The 12,730-nt window shown below is 40.6% G+C and overlaps 1 long non-coding RNA gene across 1 annotated transcript; it reads right to left on the bottom strand.

The window, feature by feature from the left end:
* Positions 1 to 5,464: 5,464 nt before the first annotated feature.
* On the bottom strand, positions 5,465 to 12,730 carry LOC108533066 (uncharacterized). Its single transcript, XR_001886636.1, has 2 exons — positions 12,681 to 12,730; positions 5,465 to 6,765 (listed from the first exon to the last, which is right to left on the bottom strand). It is a non-coding gene; the product is annotated as an uncharacterized LOC108533066 (long non-coding RNA).

Below are 12,730 nucleotides of genomic sequence, written 5' to 3'. Positions count from 1 at the left end.
CCCCCCGCCTCTACTAAAAATACAAAATTAGCTGGGCGTGGTGGCGCATGCCTGTAATCCTAGCTACTCAGGAGGCTGAGGCAGGATAATCGCTTGAACCTGAGAGGCGGAGGTTGCAGTGAGCCGAGATCCTGCCATTGCACTCCAGCCTGGGCAACAAGGGTGAAACTCTGTCACACACACACACACACACACAAAAGAATTAAATAGATAATAGATGTGTAGCCTACCAAAGCATTACTTGATCTGTATAATAGAAATGGGACCTGAGATAACACATGTGTGGTGGTATGTGCCTATACTCCCAGCTACTCAGGAAGTTGAGGTAGGAGGATCACATGAGCCTGGGAGGTCAAGGTACAGTGAGCCATGATTGCACCATTGCACTCCAGCCTGGGAGACAGAGTGAGACCCTGTCTCAAAATAAAATAGAATAAAATAAATAAATAAATACAGTTTTTAAGATTTTGGCTTAAAAGGGTTACAGATCTTCTAAAGTCACATAATATATAAAAACAAATCTGGATAATATTGAATTGTTCTGCTCATCTATAATATTATTTTATAAGGTAAATTTCAATATAAACTTGAAAGAAAACTGACACAATATTTTCAAAAAATAGACATAATTTGTCAATTAAACTCCATGCATAATTATTAAGGAGGAAAGCATTCATGTTTCTTGGATGCTTCTTATATGCTACATGCTTATTTACATTTAATTCTCACAATAATTCTGTGAGAGAGGTGTTATTGTTAGGATATCTGTAAATAGATGAAGACATTGAGGCTTTAAAAGTTGATCTTTTGAAAATTGAATTATGGAGGAAATAGATTATACAGCTAGAGAATGAGTGGGGAAGGGAGGAACAGATTTAAACAAACTCCAGAATAACAATGTACACAGCAAGAACTAGGTTTTATAAGCAAACTTAAGGGTAATCCAAGACATGAAAACTTAAATTACCATAAAGTACCATTTTTTAACCTATTGACTTAGCAAAATTATATTTAAAAATATCCAGTGCTGGAAGGATGCACTGGTAGAAATGCAAACAGATCCTTTTCAAAAGTAAATTGACAGTATGAACTCAAGAGCCTGAAGTGTTCACATTTCTTTGACTCCATAATTCCCTTTTCAGGTACCCATCCTTATGAAATTAGATGTAAAAAAAACATGCATTATCTGAAACAGCATGATATATCAGGACATTGAACTACATAATTTGAGAGCTAATTAAAGAGATTCTTTGTAGAGGCGTGGGCCGGGTGTAGGGAACTCTAAGGAATAGTGTAGTACCCAAGGGCTAGCAGGAACAGGTGTGTGTGTGTGTGTTCACACGTGTGTGTGTGTGTTGCAGGGGTGAGGGGATACGTAGGCACCCAGACATGAAAAGGGGATAGGAGAGAGCAGTTACTGGAACCCACAGGCAGATGGAGCCATGTGGAAAGGGTCATTCAACAAGAGCTGCGACCTTTAGTTGAGAGAATTATCCAACCAGCAGTGACCCTGGAGAGGGAGAGCCTGGGGAATAAGTACCCTGGCATTACTGTTCTCCTGCCAGTGTCCCCATTGGCTGAACCCGATCAAAAGCCAGACAGCAATGGAGCCCATTGATATAGTCCATACAAGTCAGCCTCATAGGACCCAAAGCAGGGAGGAAAAGGCTGGAGAATGGATCTGGAGGGTCAAGTGGAGGATATCCAGCACAAAAGCTTGTGACTAAACTGGCAAAAAACCCAGAAGCAACTGTAATCTTCCATTAATAGGGGGAACAGTTAATTAAATTTTGTCACAGCCACTTGGTAGAATATTATGCAGCCATTAAAAATGAAAATTAGGAACACTTGTCAGCAACATAAGTGTGAGCTTATGGTAGATGACAATTTTCTTTTCTTTTTTTTTTTTTTTGAGATGGAGTTTCACTCTTGTCACCCAGGCTGGAGTGCAATGGTGCTGTCTCGGCTCAATGCAACCTCCACCTCCCTGGTTCAAGCGATTATCCTGCCTCAGCCTCCCGAGTAGCTGGGATTACAGGCATGCACCACCATGCCCAGCTAATTTTGTATTTTTAGTAGAGACGGGGTTTCTCCATGTTGGTTAGGCTGGTCTTGAACTCCCCACCTCAGGTGATCTGCCTGCCTCGGCTTCCCAAAGTGCTGAGATTACAGGTGTGAACCACTGCGCCCAGCCCCAGATTTTTTAAAGTATAGAAAATTACATGTTACAACCATAGCCAAACTTAAATACATAAATGGACAAAGAGCAGAAACAAACAGCAAAGATGAAAGTGTTTGTGCTTGATGAGATCATAGGTGATTTTTGTTTGTTTAGTCTTTCTCAATTCCTCAAACTCTCCTGAATGCTATTTTTGCTCCTTTTGTAAAAAGTACTTTTTTTTTTTTTCCAGACTTATAACTCATCTAAGTTTTTTAAGGATTGTCATTATATATGTTTTAGCCCATTATATCAAGGCCATAAAAAGTAAAGTGTTTGGCCGGGCGCAGTGGCTCATGCCTGTAATCCCAGCACTTTGGGAGGCTGAGGCAGGCAATCACCTGAGGTTCGGGAGTTGAGCCCAGCCTGACCAACATGGAAAACCCCACCTCTACTAAAAATCAAATTAGCTGGGCTATGGTGGCTGCATGCCTGTCAATCCAGGCTACTCCGGAGTCTGAGGGCAGGAGGAATCACTTGACCTGTTGGGGAGTGTGGAGGTTGCTGTGGCTAAGATTGTGCCATTGCACCCCCAGCCTGGGCAACAAGAGTAAAAGTCCATCTCAAAAAAAAAAAAAAAAAAAGTAAAGTGTTAATAGTAGCCATTCTCTCAATATATCATGATCCTCAGAGGTGACCATGCATGAGATCCTCTCCGTACCAGGTACATGGCAAAAATCCCACTCCTTTCCTGCTCTTAGGGTCTAAGAGGAATGACAAAACTTGTGCTCAAAATCCTCATTGATCAAACTGAGAAAGATAATTGCTTTCATTTTTTTTTGAGACGAGTCTTGCCCTGTTGCCAGGGCTTAGAGTGCAGTGGCGTGATTCCCTCGGCTCACTGCAACCTCTGCCTCCCGGGTCACGTGATTCTCCTGCCTCAGCCTCCCTGAGTAGCTGGGATACAGGCACCCACCACCACTCTCAGGGCTAATTTTTGTAGTTTAGTAGAGACAGGGTTTCACCATTATTCGCCAGACTTGGTCTTGAACTTCCTACCTCATGATCCACCGCCTCAGTCTCCCAAGTGTTGGGATTACAGGCATGAGCCACTGCACCTGCCCCTTTTAAATTAAAAAAAAAAATTAAAAATTTTTTTTAATAAATTTAAAAAAAAATTTTAAATTAAAATTTTTTTTTTAAAAATTTAAAAAAAATTTTAATTTAAAAATATTTTTTTTAAATTAAAAAAAATTTTTTTTAATTAAAATTTTTTTGCAGAGATGGGGTATCAGTATATCATATATATGCTTTGTTTTGTTTTGTTTTGTTTTTGAGGCAGTTCTGGCTGTGTCGCCCCAGGCTGGAGTGCATGTGGTGTGATTTCGGTTCACTGCAACCTCCACCTCCTAGGGTTCAAGCTATATCTCCTGCCTCAGTCTGCTGAGTAGCTGCGATTACAGGCATGTGCCCACCATGCCCAGCTTAATTTTTGTATTTCTAGGTAGATGATGGGATTCACCATGTTTGGCCAGGGCTGGTCTCAACTCTGGCTTTGTGATTCACCACCCTCTACCTCCAACAGTGCTAGGATTACAGCGTGAGCACTGCGCCCAGCCAGGTCTCACTATATTGAAGTAAATGCTGCGTAGAGGTCAACCACATATAATTCAAAGTTGTATAACTCATACCAGTTGAGCTGGGGTTTGAATCTCTTGATTCCAGAACCCACACACACCTATACTTCTCTAGCACTTCCCCTGGAAAAGAGTGAAATTAATTATTATGATTATTTAAGTTCTGGGATACATATGCTGAATGTGCAGGTTTGTTACATGGTATACATGTGCCATGGTGGTTTGCTGCACCTATCAACCTTCATCTAGTCATCTAAGTTTTAAGCCCTGTATTCATTAGGTATTTGTCGTAATGCTCTCCCTCGCCTTTCCCCCTGCCCTCTCAACAGGCCCCGGTGTGTGATGTTCCCTTCCTTGTGTCCATGTGTTCTCATTGTTCAACTCCCACTTATGAGTGAGAACGTGTGGTGTTTGGTTTTCTGTTCCATTGTTAGTTTGCTGAGGATTATGGTTTCCAGCTTCATCCATGTCCCTGCAAAGGACATGAACTCATTCTTTTTTATGGCTGCATAGTATTCCATGCTGTATATGTGCCATATTTTCTTTATCCAGTCTATTATTGATGGGTATTTGGGTTGGTTCCAAGTCTTAGCTATTGTGAATAGTGCTGCAATAAACATGCATGTGCATGTGCCTTTATAGTAGAATGATTTATAATCCTTTGGGTATATACTCAGTAATGGGATTGCTGGGTCAAATGGTGTTTCTGGTTCTAGACCCTTAAGGAATCACCACACTGTCTTCCACAATGGTTGAACTCATTTACACTCCCACCAGCAGTGTAAAAGTGTTCCTATTTCTCTGCACCCTCGCCAGCATCTGTTGTTTCTGAAATTAATTATTGACTAGCAAAGAGACCACACAGTATAAAAATACCACTTTAAACCCCATATGGTAGGAAATCAGGGCACATTATGATGTGTAATGAAAAATATAGGTTTGTTGCTCTGATTCCATCCCTTTCAAACTGAACGAGCAGCCTTAACCAAATTACTTAACCTCTCTGTGCCTTTCCTTATCTGTAAAATGGAGTCATTAATAGTGTCTTTTTCAGAGAGTTTGGGGATGATTCGTTCCAATAGTATGTGTAAAATGCTTAACAATATTGGGCAATAGCAAGTACTTGATAAACGTTAGGTGTTAAGATAGCATGCTGTAGTATAGAAAATTTCTGAAGCTAAGACATAATGCCTTTTGATGTTCTCCCCTGACAGAACCCAGATTTCAGGATACTACAGCTAGGTTGCCCTCTCCCTATTTGGTATTCTAAAAGATAGCCCCAATCTAGGAACAAAGATGGAAATATTCTGACAGAAACCATTATGCCACTGGGTTCCTAGCAGAGTTAAACAAAACCACCCACGGATTCAGCACACTAATCACATATCTAGGGCATGGGTGGGGGTAGGGGTAGCATAGCTGGGCTTTCTTCCAGAGAAGAAGGCCTTGTCTCCTGCCCTGCTCTCTGTGGTGTTAGGAAGTGCTCCTCCTCCAGCAGGAACCCCAGATCAAGCATCCCTAGGACCCAACTCTCCTGACAAGTGCATCCAAGTTTGCCTCAAAGGCCTTCAAATCTTTGGGAGCCAAATGGCGTAACAGGATATTAACCTTACTGACTTGCAAGACCCTGAGCAAACTTCTTACCCAAAAGTAGAATATGTGAAGAACGTTGAAGAGTAACAATTGAGTTTTATTCTTTAAAGGCATTCTCTGATTTACATGAGAATTGAGAAACTGAGATGTATGATTTGTCTGTTAGTCAATTTCACACCCTTTCATTCCCATAAGCCCTAGATTTTGCTCACTTAAGGAGCTTGCTTTAGGCCCACCTACCTAACTCTGTTATACTAGCTAATGTGCCCATTTGAATAGTTCAAGGATCAGCTAATGCTCTGAGCTTCATGGCTCCAGTATGAAGAACAAATTTAACAAAATAAAGCCGTTACTGTAGCCAAGTTACCCTTCTGCTGTACACATATGTAGTGGGATCTTGCAGGATTTCCATAGTGCCAATTATCAAAGGCCTTGACTACTTAGCATTGCTGTATCACAGATGTGCCAACTGAGGCACTGAAAGCTCAAGTTTAAAGTCATATAGAGGGCCAGAAAAGGAACCTTAGTTTGGGACTTTGGCCATTTTAGCTACTCATCTGAAATTGCTGCAGATACAACGTATGAGCATATCAAATATTTTTGACTGTATATCATTGATTTCTAAGGTAAAAAAATTAAAAAGAAACCAAGAATTTCTAAAGGAAAGATGTAGTTTAAACAAAAACAACCACTATTAAACACGGTGCTGTTACAGGTTAAAACAAATGCTTTGTGACTTAGACCTCAAAAACAGAGCTTGATGTCTTTACTCCACAATTTGTGCACTTAGTGTATATTTAAATGCTCTCTTTTAGTTAGAACAACTTCAGATGCTATTAAGATTCCGGTAAACCATAAAACATGTCAATTATGATTTGAGTTTGTGCAAAGCCCTGTCTATGAGCTCATAATCTCAATAGGCTCTTCCAGTACCCAGAGGAAGCTATAGATAAAAAATAACTCTATTGGCAACCCATCTGTTTCTGTAACTGGAAATTTCCACACATCTCTGCTTTTGGAAATCACTTAGGAAACTTGAGAGGAAATAATTCCTTTTGCTTTCAGTCTGGCAGCAAGAAGGAGCCTCAAGGCACTCTGTGGGTCCAGGATCCAGTGGGGTAATTTTGTAAAGTGCAGTCGTGCTTGCTCAGAGCCATAGGCTCCAGAGATAAGTCCAGATCAGTGAAGGGGTAGGTTTCATGGCCAGGTGCTGGCTAGTCTTGTTGCAGGTTTCAGATTAAAGTGCTGGATCATCCAAAGGCATTTGAAAAGTGCAAATGGCAAGCTCTGCAGGCCACCGAATTCTTGTTCAGAGTCCAGAAGCATCTTTAGATGTCACATCAGGTCATCCTGGCTCCCAAGACCACAGGTTCAGATCTGGGGAGAAAAGCCCACAAATAAGAAAAATCATTTGTTATGATTAGAAAATATATAACTTCCCCAAAATTTGAGTGAGGAACTAATTTTTTAAAAAATGTTCATCTAGCTGGAAGCAGCATGGTTTAAAACTTTTCTTTAAAAACTTTTCTTTCCACAGTTTTTACCATTGCCCTAGTCCAAGTGTTCAGCTTCTCTCCTCAGACCTATTGCAAGAGCCATTCCTTTTCCATTCTGTGGGCCACACATAGCTCAGTAATATTGGAGCACATTTCAGGGGCCTCTCCTATTCAAAACCTCTTATAGTTTCCTATTGTGTCAGATATTTCTATTAGTTCCTGCAGACTTATTATTCACCCTGCTGCACTCTATTCATGCTCCAGGATGATGACATTGTAGACTACATCACTGGACTCCTCCCTCTGTCTTTGACTAGGCTCAGTCTAGGTGAAAAAGTGGGTTGCAGTGGGCTGAGAGCAAGGTTGGGGTATCTATTCCTCAGCAACCTCCCAGACAAGTTGTAGGTTGACTTTGTCCCTCTGTTAAAGACCACAGGTCCTGCCAGATGGACCTTTCTTATTGCCATTTTTACTAGGGTTCTGGGAACTGCTCCCTCCCCTTTCTCCTTCAGACCTAGGGATAGTCACTTTCCCTACCTGCTGTTATATCCTGGCATGCTCAGCATCCCTTGCTGGTTTCCCTTAATGCTGCACACACCTTTGTAAATAGTCTCTTCATTAAACTTGCCTCAGTTACCTATTCTAAGCATGCCCTCCATTTCCTGCTAGGATCTAACTGAAGCACTCTTGCCTAGTAAGTAAAATCTAACCTTTGCCTGGAATTAATGGTTTATAATACGTCCCCTAACAGTCTTTCCCCCTTATCTCATACCTGGCTTTCTCTCTGAACAGGGTCAAGTGCACTTTCCCACACCTTCCTGCCTCTTTGCCTTTCCTCTTAGTGTCACCTCTATTTAGAATAGTCTGCTGTTTCCATTTCTTCCTGGTTCAAAAGTCACCTCCCACATGAAACCTTTCTTCTTCCCTGATTATCCTCAGCTTAAAGTGATGTTTGTCCCCATCTCTGAACTCATGTATTGTTTGTATTCATGTATTGTTTGTCCCTCTTATATGAGACACAGAGAATCATAAAAAATACACAGACTTTTCACACCATTAAAAATTCATGGGCACAGGTGAGTGAAGCTGTTAGTGACTCCTCTTGCTAATAGCACCCTCCTCCCTCCCTGAGACAACTGTGCTGCCTGAAGAAAGAAAGTGTGAAGTTGCCTGACATGGGTTGGGCATTTCTGTGGATTGATAAGTAAGGTGGGCTTCAGGATATAGGGATAATTTGAGAGCTATATGATTTTCCAAATATGTTCCAAGAAGCACAAGGTATCTTAGACCAGTGGTCCCCAACCTTTTTGGCACCAGGGACAGGTTTCGTGGAAGACAATTTTTCCATGGATTGGGTGTGGGAGTGGGGGTAGGGTATAGTTTCAGGATGAACCTGTTCCACCTCAGATCATCAGACATTAGATTTTCATAAGGAGCACACAACCTAGATCATTTATATGTGCAGTTCACAATAGGGTTCATGCTCCTATAAGAATCTAATGCTGCTGCTGATCTCACAGGAGGTAGAGCTCAGGCAGTAACAGCCACTTGCCCGCTGCTAACCTCCTGCTGTGTGGCTCAGTTCCTAACAGGCCAATGGTACCGGTCTGTGGCCCAGAGGTTGGGGACCCCTGCCTTAGAGGCTTTGTAGGGACCTATGGTAGGGTGATTATATCCTCCACTCTAATTTCACCACTATTTTAATTTGCTAGACATGTAGGAGTTCTGTCTAATATTTCCTTTGCAAAAGATTTATAATGGCAAAAGAAAAAGAAATTGGAAACCACTGAAATGGGAAAGGGGAAAGGAAACACACCCATGTGGAATGCTGATGCTGTGGTCAGTTCTCAGGTGGAAGTTCTTAGAAAGAAGACAGGATACTCAAAAAAACAAACAAAGCAAACAAAAAAAACATAAAGACTGGCATATAATCTTTCTATATGCAAAAGCATATAGAAAGCTGGCTTCTTGTTTTAACCCAAATTATGTGAATGAGAACTGTTTCTTGAGTACCTTATCTGTAATACTTTATTATAAGAATCTTGGATGACTGATAAATTCATCCTTCTAGTTCCCACATGGCCTAACTGACAGGGTCTTGCAAATAGCAGACATTTAATACACGTTTGTGAGTGGGTGAATGAATGAATAAATGAGTGAGTAGCATTATGCTGGGAATCATGACTTTTTTTGGTCTGCTACTGTTTCACTTAAGGAAGTCACTTAATATTTCTTAGCCCCCAATGTCATAATCTGTGAAATGAGGTAGCTAGGATACATGGTCTGTAAACTCTAACCAAGGCTTGATGACTGTAATAACTATTTTGTAAAGGATAGATGATATATGTCTATGGTATCATAACCCACTCCTAAAGTTTTATTGTTTATCTGCTTGTCTGCATAAGAGGGAGAATGGCACAGGCCCAGATAGCAGCACAAGTAAAATTAGATACAAGAATAGGCCCAGATAGCAGCACAAGTAAAATTAGATACAAGAACAACTTCCACAAATGGAAAGGGCGGTGTGTCACAGACAAGGACTCAGTGGGTCTGAGTTCTAGCTCCATTTCTAACAGTAAGTTATGAGATGACCTTATGCAAGTCACTTCAGCTCGTACATCCTTAGAGCATATCCATGACATTTAGCTGTGCTAGGAATCTTTGAAAGGCAACTAAGACATTGGTAGGTGTCCTTTAAAGAAGGTATAGTATTGCCCTTCCTAAAGTTGATAAGGACTGATGAAGAGTCCTATATAATGTATTTAACTACTGGGATCTAGAGAGATGAGTGGAGATGGTTGAAATGGCCTCAGAAAGTATTCTTCTTCTTCGTAAAAGTAATACATCAGGGCACTCAAAAATAAAATTCAGAAAACATAAAAGTAAAAAGCAATACATGGTTCCATAATCCAAAGACATAATTATAGGCATTTTCATATTTTACTTCTATTTTCTGGAGGAAGGGAATATGGTGAGTCTATAAATAACATTTTAATAGAACATGAATGATACATAAGTATATTTTATTTTGCAATTTTCTATTTTTTTATTATATAGAAAGTATTTCCCCACATTATTATTCCTCAGAAATAGAAGTTTAAATGCAATGTAGGGTCTATTTATTATAGGTTCCAGTTTTTTCCATGTTGTATTAGAGTAAACTAGGTAATGCTGTAGGAACAAACAACTCCAAAATCTCAATATAAAAAACAAAAGCTTATTCTTGCTCATGTTCCATGTACATTGAGGATCACCAGGGGACTCTGTCAATTTTAGTTACTCAGAGACTGAGACTGATGGAGCAATTACTACCTAGAATGTTACTGGTTACCATGCCAGATGGATAAAGAAAATATGGCAAAGCACGTGCCAACTCTTACATCTTCTACTCAGAAATAACACGCATCACTTATGCTTACATTTAATTGACAAAAGTGAGTTACATGACCACACTTAACTACAAATTAATTACAGGGAAGTGCAATTCTATCATGTGCACAAAGGCAAGAGATCCAGGAAATGCTGAAACAGCACTAATACTGAACTCTATAAGGCGTTTTCACAAGTCGGGTCTTGCTTCAGTTGCTGGTTAGTGAACCAAAACCAGCAAGCCCTTTGCTTCTTAAGTTGGAAGGGAAAATATTCATCTGAATAAAAGTCTTGGAAGAAATACATGCACCTGTAGTCCCAGCCACTCAGGAGGCTGAGGTGGGAAGATCGCTTGAGTCCAAAAGTTGAGGCTGCAGGGAGCCACGGTCATACCACTGCACTCCAACTTGGGTGACAGAGCATGACCCTGTCTCTAAAAATATTAAATTTAATTTAAAAAAAGCAGAGTGTAGTGTATGGGTGTGGATTCTGGACTTGGACACCTGGATTGCTGAATCAATTTATTGGTCCTTATATTATTAGCCATATACCTTGGGCAAGTTAGTTAACTGCTTCATGTTTTGCTTCCTCACCTATAAAATGGAAAGCAGGGAGTAAATACTTCAGAGGGCTACTGTGAGGATTAAATGAGCTAGTCTAAACACACTTCTGATGTTTTAGAACAGAAGCCTGGTGTTATAATAATAAAGTTAATCATTACTGTATCTTAAAGTAGACCATGCCAAAAGTTGGGATTTGGACAAGTCAGAAGGAATGGGGAGGACGTTCCAAAAGAATAACCAACGTGAGCAAAGGCACAGAAGTGGGAATGAGCTCATGGCAGTGGTGTTGGTGGAGCAGCTCGACTTGAGGAAAAGTTTTGTTGAGAAGTGGTAGATGAGTTGGCTTAGTGAAATGTGGCTAATTGTCAAAAGGTCTGAAAAACCCTGGGAAGGATTTGATATGATCTCTAGAGATAAGAGATGACATGATGATGATGAAAACAGTGTTTGGGGGATTAGATCTGGCAGTGGTATGCTGGTGCCTCTTTAAGGGACTTTTCCAAAGCTATCTAGAAATATTTAAATTCCTCATTAGGTATTGACAAAGAAAATAAGATATTAGATAAGTCAAACCTACCTCAAGTAATCTCTTCATTGAACCAAGACATCATTTTCAAAACTTTGGTTTGATTTTGTTAAGTCATTTTGGCTACAGGGTGCCCCCACTCCCCACCTAGATTTACTCAGATATTCATTGCTATTGCATCCAAATACTTAGAGTGGTAGATTCTGATATCACAGATGTCCTTTTGTTGCTGAAAGTTTGAGAGGCAATGAGCTGAGAAAAAAGTCCTGCTGAACTAAACAAAAACACCAAACTGGTAGTCTGCTTGCAATCTAGGTTGGCAGGTTCATGCATGAGCAGCTATTAGACAGAACCCTGGCCTCTTGGACAACTCCAATGACCAGATAGCAGTTGGTTACTTACTTCTATTTATAAAGGCTCAGGCAGGAATGACAAATTGACTTACTTCAGCCAAGTATATGGCCAAGACTGTCCCCCTCATCTCTTGGTGCCTGTGATGATTAATTTTATGTGTCATCTTGGCTAGGCTATTGTGCCCAGTTGCTTTGTCAAATGCTAGTCTATATGTTGCTGTGAAAGTGTTTTGTAGATGTAATTATCACTTGCTATCAGTTAACTTGGAGTAAAGCTGATTACCTCTCATGATGTAGGTTGGCTTCATTCAAACAGTTGAGGGCCTTAAGGGCAAAAAACTGAGGTTTCCCAGAAAAGACGGAATTGTGCCTCAAGACTGTAACATAGAAATCCTGCCTGGGTTTCCAGACTGCTGGCCTGCCGTACACGTTTCCAACTTGCCAGCCCCCACAATCATGTGCTGCTTCCCCTGAGTTTAAGCTTTTCATCCAACCAGGCTTAATGATTTTAGCAACCCGCTTTTTCTGACCCCTAGGTCATATCCTTCCTCCTCCACAGATTCCAGCTCCAAGCCTGTCAACCTCATGAAGAGACTTCTGTTTTCCCCATATTACTCTTGACTCACAGCCCACAACAATATACTTCTTAATCCTTGTTTGTTGCAAAAACATCCACTGTCAATTGCATCGCAGTTGAATATCTTCTCTTTGCTGTTAGATTTTAACTCCGTATCTAACTATGTGAGACCAGAGGTCCAGTGCAGTATCATCTGGGAATGCTTAGGAATATAGACTGAGCAAAAGATGGCATGATTGTTCTGGGGCTAAGAACAAGGCTTTGCTGAAATGTTACCAAACAGGAAGATTCTATAAGCTGGAACTATTCAGTTGCCTTCCACGAATTAATAGAACAGTGGTTACTTTAAAATTCAAACTGAGAGAGAAAAGAAGGTAAGAAAGAAAAGCAAAAATCATGCTTACTCACAGCACTGTTCACTTCCCTCTTTTCGTGGTGACAGGTCTTTTGTTGTGTCT

Source organism: Rhinopithecus bieti, unplaced genomic scaffold (assembly GCF_001698545.2).
Source record: "Rhinopithecus bieti isolate Rb0 unplaced genomic scaffold, ASM169854v2 scaffold_10657, whole genome shotgun sequence".
Taxonomy (NCBI): Eukaryota; Metazoa; Chordata; class Mammalia; order Primates; family Cercopithecidae; genus Rhinopithecus; species Rhinopithecus bieti.
Note: the sequence above shows the minus strand (reverse complement) of the source record. Positions and strands in the feature narration are given on the sequence as shown.